Here is a 6,444-nt window from a genome sequence, read left to right as displayed (position 1 = left end):
CAACAATTTAAGTTTGGTGTTGTGATGAGCGGATAATTTATACGCTTTTTGGCATTGTTTTTAGTATGTTTTTAGTATGTTTTAGTTAGTTTTTATTATATTTTTATTAGTTTTTAGTTAAAATTCACTTTTCTAGACTTTACTATGAGTTTGTGTGTTTTTCTGTGATTTCAGGTATTTTTTGGCTGAAATTGAAGCTATGAACAGGGGTAGGTATTCTAAATCTATCTAACTTACTCAATTCCAATTCTAATCTAACACCAAACCATTTCTCCATTTCCTCCTTTTCCTCTATCAATCATAATGCAACAGAAACAAGCAACCAAACAAGTTCACGCACAAGTAATGAGCAAATAGTACAAATAGCAAGTATAACAGATAGCAGGTAATTATCAATTAGGCATACCCAGGAAATGTATAGCAATCAAAACAAACAAATGCATATGATGCATGCCTGTCCTATAGCTGATGGGGCCCATCTGTCGGTTATCTAGCCAAGCCGACAAGTCCGAAAACCTTAGACCGTCTCCCGTCGCACATCCCCAAGAGTCTATGCATAGAGTTCACATTCAATCATCATATAAATCACTCAATGGGGGTTATCCATACCCGAGAATTTATACGTGCCCAGTCACCCTTACAACGTAGGGATAAAAGAGTATCGAGAATCAACCTGGAACATGTGGTGGCGAGCCACGGTTTTTACCCAGGGAAACTCGTATCTTAGATATCATCATTCATAAGCAATTTCATAGTCATAATCATTATTTAATCATTCATCAAGCCATGGCATGTTAACTCCTTTTATTAACAACCTCCCTTTCACATTTTTCATCATCATTCCCTTATAATTCATCTTGATTACCCTTTCTGGGTCTTGACCAAAGTATTTATCAAACTCTTCTCAACCTTCTTAATATCGAATAATCTTAAAATCAACCCAACTCTAATATTAAATCAATCACATCACACGAAGATTAAACTTTAACTTCTCGAACCCATGACTATCACTAAGACATCATCGACACTCTATTTTCTTTTCTATTTTTAATATAACAAATGAACTTGGAATTGTGCAAACTTTATGTTCAGGCATTCATCTTGAAATAAGCTTTCTAACAAACCAAAGATCATAATTTTCTGATTTCTCTAGCCTCAGGAATAAAGGAAAAACCGTGACTGCTCTGTAGTGCATAAAACTAGAAAAACAGCAGCAGCATGTGATATTCAAAATTCAATATAAAATCCAAGTTAAATCCAATGACTTTAAAACTTAATGTAGTTAAACTTTACTCATCCAGGTTTCTTTCTCAATTAGTTTTGAGTTAATACCATTTTTAATGAAGAAGTTACATTACCTGGAAGTTAAGTAAATATGAGTCAAAATCTGTTTTAGAAACCAACAAGCTTAGTACCTTTCAATTTGAATAACTTTTATTACAAAACTCCAACTAAGCTAAATTTTAGTTTGGGAACTCCTAGCTCATCCAGGAATAAGTGTGTCTTGGTTGCAACACAATTTCTATTCAATTCTAAGAGTTACAAGTATTGGAAGTTGATGCATAGCTTGCTGAAATCTGTTTCTTTTCAGCTTTGACCACCAATATTCAAAAATTCATAACTCCCAATACTCAACTCTTAAAATTCTGAAGTTTTATAGAAATAAAGAAAGTTAATCAAATTTTATAACAAAATTGGTTTTACTCCAAAACTCAACTCGTAGAAGTCGCAGCAAGACAAATTAGTTGCTGCTCTGTTTGATCTTTTCTGCTGCAGGACAGATATAACAACCTAACTTTAAAAATTTGTCATAAATTGTATATTTAACAAAAAGGTCCCAAATTTTCCAGTTTAGTTCCTTATATTCCCAAGTTTAGCCCAAACTTGGTCTCATAAAATTCTGATCATTACATAATTAGTTACAGCATATGCAATACCACCACAACACAACTCTACATCCTTATTAACAAACACCAATCCTAATCCATCATAAATAAATATAAGAGCACACCATTAATAACTTCCACACCTCATAATTCCAATATAAATACATCAATAAATCTGTTCCAACAACATTACAAGACTAATCATTAAATACAACAAACAATTCAACTTATCCTATGATTCCTCTAACCTAAGCTTTCACAACACCGTAAATATTAAACGTGCGAAACTTAAACCATACCTTGGCCGATCACTTAATTCACCCAAGGCAGTCTCTCAACACAAAATCACAGCCCCTCCAACTCAATCAAACAGCCCCAAAGCAAACCTTGTCACTAACAAAGCTCCAAGTAATCCAAATTCAAGTCCAATGCATAAACACCCTCTTAAACTACACCTAATACACATATATATGTTCCAATTCAGTTTTCTATTACCAAAAATAAGATTGTGCTAGGGTTAGGGTGTTCTTACCATACCCATATGCTCAATAGCTTGAGCCCACAAGTTCCGGAAGCTAACTTGAACCTAGAACATAGAAATTGGTCAAGATTCACCATAGGTTTTTAAGTTTACCAAAGAAAGAGGGATAGGGATTCTGAACTTAATAGAAGGCTTACCAGTGAAATTGTTTGGATAGAAAGGTTGAGCTCGACGCGCTGAGCGCGTGGCCACGAACGGTGCGGCGATCGGAGCCCGAACGGAGGAGTTATGGTGGTGAGAAGGAATGGTGAGGGTTAGGTTTCTTCTCCTCCCCCCTTGCTGTGTGTTTCGTTGCTTTTGTGAAATGGAGAAGATGAAGCTGCTGCTTCATTTATATTATGGGTCCAGTTGGACCAACGGGTCCGGTTTGGGCTCCAGTTCAACCGGTTCGGTCTTTTCGGTCTAATTTTGGGCCAAATTTTCGAAATTAGTATCAAAATTCTCATTTCAATGAGCTATATCCTATTTTGATATTAGTTTTATATTTTTAACTTTCCTAATTAAAATGCAATTTGTTAACTAATTATTTACCGTTTTTAGCGGGGTTTACATATGGAATGAGAACCGGAGGTTCTCAGTATGGTAACAGTGCCCAATGATGTAAGATGTAAGGCTCTGGGACACCGAAGGCAATCCTAGAACTCCACATCACATACGGATATTCAAGCTTAGAACGAAATAAATAAAAGAACTTAAACATAAACCAGGGTTATCTAAACTTAGGGGGATTCTACCTAATACTAATCACACCGCTGTATCCCACAGCCTTCGCCAACCTTACCTCCGTGCGATCCCATCGCCACCGCCTACCTAACCTCCTCAGCACCAGGCAATCACAATTAATGCAAACAAATAAAACACAAGTAGAAGCATATAAAGCAAGTAGTTCAAGTAAGAAAATAGGCATGTTATACAATTAAGCAAACTCACGTAATCAAAGCAAACAAGCATATAAAAGATGCATATTATGAATGCCTATCCTATTGGCACGTGATATCACTTGTTGGTCCATAAATGCCAACACGACACATCCTTTCGAATGTCGCTTTTTTGCCACTTCCGAGGATATAGCGCCTGGCCCGCTCCTATTCCGAGGATATAGTACCTGGCATACTATCGTTCCGAGGATATAGTGCCTGGCCCACTTGCATGCTCAATCCGAGGATATAGTGCCTAGCACACTCTTGTGTCAGAGAAGGAAAACAATAACACATATAGCTCATCACAAATCAATCCAAGGATATAGCGCCTGGCACACTATCACTCCAAGGATATAGTGCCTGGCGCACTCTCAACATTAATCAAAATCCTCATTTGAATTCTAAGAGTCCTCAACTCATCATAACCATCATCTCTCCCATTAATACCCTTTAACATTCGTATTTCTCAAGCTCATCTTCAGCAATCCTATTTCGAACTCACTGGTTTGTCAATTTCTCAATTCACCCACCATTCTTCTTTCGCACTACACCAAACCCATCCCCAGTACACCAGAAACCTAAGCCTCCGTTCTCTAATCTTGCATAATCATCATTAACTAAAACTGTTAGCCTCTCTCTCATATTCCCATACTCAAAATAAAGCCCAAAAACCTTAAAATGGTGTTAAAGAAGCTTACAACCTTGTTGGGAAGGGAAAATAGTTGAAAACAAAGGTTAAGATTATGAAACAGGGCGTGTGCGCCCACACAGGTGTGTGCGTGCGCAGGCCCAGGAAGATTTTGAAAGTGTGCCTATGCACAGGGGTGTGCGTACGCACAGGTACTAAAATTTATAAAGTCTGTTCACTCGCACAAGCTAAGCGAGCGCCCTTAACAGACGTCCCTTCCCGACTTGTGCGTGTGCACAGGGCTGTGCGTCCGCACAGGTCGTAATTCTTCATTGATGTGCGCGCGCACAACCTATGCTAGCGCTGCTACCAGAGCCCTTTCCCCTGTCTGTGCGTACGCATAGGTCTGTGCATCCGCACAGAATAACATTTTTGCAGGGTTGCGCGTGCGCACATATCAGAAATCCTGAAATTCTACAACTTTACCGAATTTTAGATTTTCAACACCAACATTGAATGATCATAACTTCCTCTACAAAATTTCAAATTTTGTAAATTTTATATCAAATCGAAGGTTTTTCAATAATCTTTAAATATAAACCAAATTCAACAAATTTTGAAAATCAAGGCAAAAGTTATGATCAGACAAATTTCACCAAAAATCCATTTTTACCCAAAAACTACATAACATTCATAATTAATATCAATCATCAAATATATCAACAATCACTACAATTCCTCATCAATTTCAATAATCATCAATCCCTCATCATTTACAATTAAATCACACATTTATTATCAAACTTCATCATCATTAAATACCAACAATCACCATCAAACTTATATACTCCTCAAACCAAAACTCCATATCATCATCACCACCATACAAGTTATCCCCAAACATCAAAATCACATACAATTAATCATACACCCAAAGCATTCAATTCTATTCTTAAAGTTCAACTAGCCTAAGTGTCCAGAAACATTACATATTACATAAAGAAAACCAAACCCATATCTTGGCCAATTTCCAAACGCACCCAACACCAAAACGAAGCCACCAAGCTTGATCCAAGGCCTCAACCAACTCCAACAAACAGCAAAGCTCAAACTAACAACACATATATATACCAACATCAAAACCTAAGATGCACAAAACAACTAAACACAAGGGTTTAGTGGAACCTTATCTTATCCAATGAGAGTAGAGGTAAAATCCAACAATTACCCACTACTAGAGATCACCTAAACAACCAAAACCACAAAATCTACTCAAAAACCAAACATTAAAATGCACAGAACCTAGGGCACAAAAATGGGAAGTGAGATGCAATTTCTTCCCAGGTTTGCTTAAATAGAAACGTAGAGCTCGTCAAGAGCTTTGCGTGGTCGTAAACGGCTCGTCAATCGGAGCTCCGGATCAAAAGTTATGGCTCCCAGAAGATGGAGGTGAATAGTGCACTCTCTCTTCTTCCTCCCTTCTCTCTTACCAGCGCCCCTTTCTCTTTTTGGGGAGCAAATGAGCTGAAAAGCTCATTAAAGGAGCTTATATATGTTGGACTTTGGGCTCGGTATGGGCCCGGTCCAACCCATTAGCGTTTTTGGTCCGTTTGGCCCACTTTGGGCCAAAACCTCTAAGATTAGTGTCCGGTTTTCGATTCTAAATTATTTTTATCCTTTCAAAACAATAAATCACTTTTCAAAATATTATTTTCCAAAATACGCGATACTGGATAGATTAGAGCCGGTACTGCCAGCTTAAGCGCCAATACGCATTTTCACAGAAGCATTTCGAAAGAAAATACATTTTCCAACTCAGAAAAATTTACTAAAATCAAATTTCACATTTATATTTTCAAATTAAAACTTCTAAATTTTGAATCTATTCCAGGAACTAAAATTACTTTATTAAAATAGTTTTACGTGAAAACGCAGGTTCTTACAAACAGTGCATATTGGAATTTGAATCAAAGGATGTAGATGCATGAGGAACAAGAATTTAGAGAACTAGCTGATGACAAGTCATCATATACCCATTTTTCAAGCTAATTTCACTTGTTTTGTTAGTCTTTATGCACTTTCTTGCTTCCTAAGTAAGTGATTTGGAGTGAAAATGCATAACTTCTTTAAATCAAGCAACCACCATGAAATTAATGTTAACTCATGAGGTTTAAGCTAATTTTAATTAAATTTTAATTGATTTATAAGCCTTATGAATTTAGTGATACTTGGAGTGGTTGTTTTGGTTTATTTTAGGTGAAGAAAAGAATAAAAGAGAAAAGCGTGGCCTAAGAAAGCGTGACCCAAGGAGAAGGAAGCGTGGTCAAAGGAAGGAAAGTGTGCCGCATGCAATGGGGGAGGCAAGCATTGCCCTCCACAAGGGCACACTGCCCTCATGGAGGGCAACATAAGGGAACAAGGCAAAGAAGGCAACTCTGCCCTGCCCACTACAAGGGCAGAGCACAAATT

The 6,444-nt window shown here is 37.3% G+C and overlaps 1 long non-coding RNA gene across 1 annotated transcript; it reads right to left on the bottom strand.

The window, feature by feature from the left end:
- Positions 1–2,195: 2,195 nt before the first annotated feature.
- On the bottom strand, positions 2,196–2,666 carry LOC107493464 (uncharacterized). Its single transcript, XR_001592966.3, has 3 exons — positions 2,565–2,666; positions 2,419–2,472; positions 2,196–2,341 (listed from the first exon to the last, which is right to left on the bottom strand). It is a non-coding gene; the product is annotated as an uncharacterized LOC107493464 (long non-coding RNA).
- Between the last annotated feature and the right edge of the window lie 3,778 nt (positions 2,667–6,444).

Source organism: Arachis duranensis, chromosome 6 (genome assembly GCF_000817695.3).
Source record: "Arachis duranensis cultivar V14167 chromosome 6, aradu.V14167.gnm2.J7QH, whole genome shotgun sequence".
Lineage (NCBI taxonomy): Eukaryota > Viridiplantae > Streptophyta > Magnoliopsida > Fabales > Fabaceae > Arachis > Arachis duranensis.
The sequence above is the reverse complement of the archived record's forward strand: the minus strand, read 5'-3'. Positions and strand labels throughout refer to the sequence as shown.